The sequence below is a fragment of the Phaethon lepturus genome, unplaced genomic scaffold (assembly GCF_000687285.1).
Source record: "Phaethon lepturus isolate BGI_N335 unplaced genomic scaffold, ASM68728v1 C13831911, whole genome shotgun sequence".
Classification (NCBI taxonomy): Eukaryota; Metazoa; Chordata; class Aves; order Phaethontiformes; family Phaethontidae; genus Phaethon; species Phaethon lepturus.
Window position 1 is genome coordinate 1 of NW_010575729.1, and position 2,657 is coordinate 2,657.

At 41.7% G+C, this 2,657-nt stretch overlaps 1 non-coding gene across 1 annotated transcript; it reads left to right on the top strand.

The window, feature by feature from the left end:
* Nucleotides 1-2,584: 2,584 nt before the first annotated feature.
* TRNAV-UAC lies at nucleotides 2,585-2,657 on the top strand. The gene has a single exon. It is a non-coding gene; the product is annotated as a tRNA-Val (tRNA).

The following is a 2,657-nucleotide window of genomic DNA, read 5'->3' on the forward strand; positions in this document are numbered from 1 at the left end:
AAAAAAAAAAAAAAAAAGAAAAAGATCTTTTTATAAACCTTAATTTCAAGGATATTCCAGGATCCATTCTCCATTATTTGTGTTTGGAACAATATCTTCAGGCAGGCAAATCAGCCAATTCTGCAATTTGGCTTCATTTAATTACTTTCTACATAATTCAAGATGGAAGAAAATTCTTTTCTCCTTACTCACATCTTATTGCTGAGGTATATCATGCCCTCCCTCTTCACACCTGCAGTCAGTCATAATATTACATTTTGGTAGATAGAGTGGAAGACTTTTTCTACTCTTGCTCATGCACCAGGGTGTTTGATTTAAATAATCAAGGTATTTAGGTAGACAGCCACCTCAGGCACAGTGCATGTTACTGTGGCTACAGGAGCCACAGTATGAACAAGCCAGAGCTTGTTCACATACACATACATGCCTTGAGTCCTTTGCCACCTAGGAAATCCCCTGTGTCAGGACAGAAACCCAAGCTACCCAAATCATAAGACAGTTCCCCAGCCACGTTTCTCTTGATCTGTCATGGGAATGCCATCTTCATTGAAAAGGCAGGAAGGGAAAATCTGAGTTTACTAAATGTATCTTCATGTCAGCTATGTTCTTCATTGAACAACTCTTTAAGCTGCAAATGCCCTGCGGGCACAGCTGCCAAAGTTGCTCAGTACACAGGTTCATCTTTGCAAGTGGGGGCTACATGGCAGCTGGGGGGCTTTTAAACCTCCTGGCTGTAGCAAACTGAGGAACATTTTTTAAGCACGGCCCATTCCTGTGTCTGTGGGCATGGGCATGGGAGGACTCCAAAGTAGCAGTACTTCAGTGAACCATCTGTTGGCCCCAAGGAGTGCACTGAGCATCAGTCCCTGAAGTCATGAAACTATCCAAAGCAAACAGAATAGCTCGGGACACCACTCTGTTCCACTGACCCACACTCCCCACCAAGCCGTGCCCATTCAAATATGCTGGTTATACTCCCCTAAGTCCCTGCATCAGTTGATGCTTGTCACTGGTTAACATTCTGGCATCTCGAATTCTCAAATACTAAGGATATTTCCTCATTTCAAATACATAAGGACCTCAGACGTTACAGCAAGGGAACTCTTTGATGAATGTTGACCAATACATGCAAAAAAGGGAAGAAAAAAGTCACCACTTTCTTTTAGGTATGTCGTGGTTTAACCCTACTGGCTGAAACCAGGACAAGGTGTCAGATATGGCACTTTGCACCAAGGAAAATCCTCCACTGAGCTTGTAATTGACTAGTAGAAGAGGGGAATCCAAAAGGAACTCAAATAATTTAAAACTTTGTTGATTTGCAATATTATTATCAATAGTTTTCCAACTTTAAAAAGGCCCCAAATAGTATAAAGTAGGCCTAAAAGCAAAAATAGAAGTGAAAAATTCCCAAACTCCCTTATCTTCACATTAAGATGGATTTTTGCAATGAATGAATAACCTCTTTCACTTTTAATTTAGGGCTACCCGTCAACATGGCTGTTGTTATTCACAGCAGCAAAGCCCTTGCTACAGCAGAAATCATAGCTGCGTCTACGAGTTCTTTTTTCCCCAAGAATTCACAATGCTATTTAAGTAAGTCTAGTATACCGTAGGTAGAGCAGACAAGGCTTCTTTTAATGAAGGGTTATTTTTATTTCTGTCCCAGCCTTATATAACATGACTGGAATCTCCTTGTAGAAGAAAGGATCATTAATAGCATGCCATCTCTCCCCTGCATGCAAGGACTCATGACACCCTTGGACATTTTCAGTATGCATGTTGACATCTATAGTCTACCAAGAAGCACTATGCCGTTTACTAAACAGCACAGGCAAGACAGTATCCTTGATGTTTCCATAATACATGATGTGGTGTTTGCCTGGAAAAAAAAAAAAGCAAAGCAGGAAATAGATATATTGCCAAGCGAGTCATGAACTGTGGAAGAGCCATCAGCTTCTTCATTTATGCCTGTCCAAAACCTAGTGCAATGGGATGCTGCTGCCTGGCTCGTGACTGGTACTCTGATCCTGCTGCCTCACAGCTAATGCTGATTGAGATATACCACTGGGTCTTCATTCCTGCATGGCAGGGAAGTGAATAGCACCGAGTAGAGCTTTTTCTGATCTAATTCCACAGTTAAGTCTTTCAAAGGGAGTTCAGTGAGATATCCAGACCACATGCTGTGTGACGGGAGCTGGGTGTTCATCTCCCCAAGGCCCTCCTGATCGCTCCCTCCTCGCTTTCCATAGGGATATTTTTATTCAGACTGCAGAGGAAGTTCCTCGGGAGTACTATCTCAAAGTTGGGTGTGTCCTTCCCAGACCACATTTTGAAAAACATGTAGACGGAAACAAATGCAAATATTTGCAGTCTTATCATTCACACCCACACATAGAACAGTATAGAAAAGTTAATTACAAGCGATGCAAGTGGCTAGTTTACTATACTGTACTTAAAATTTTCACCTTTGCTGTGGGTAACCTCTAAATGTATTTAAATATCTTCAGCTGCTCCTCTGTAGCATATTCAGTATTTCCAACAAACAAATTATTTGGGATGTAGCAATATATCAATACATCGTGGCGGTTCCATAGTGTAGTGGTTATCACGTCTGCTTTACACGCAGAAGGTCCTGGGTTCGAGCCCCAGTGGAACCA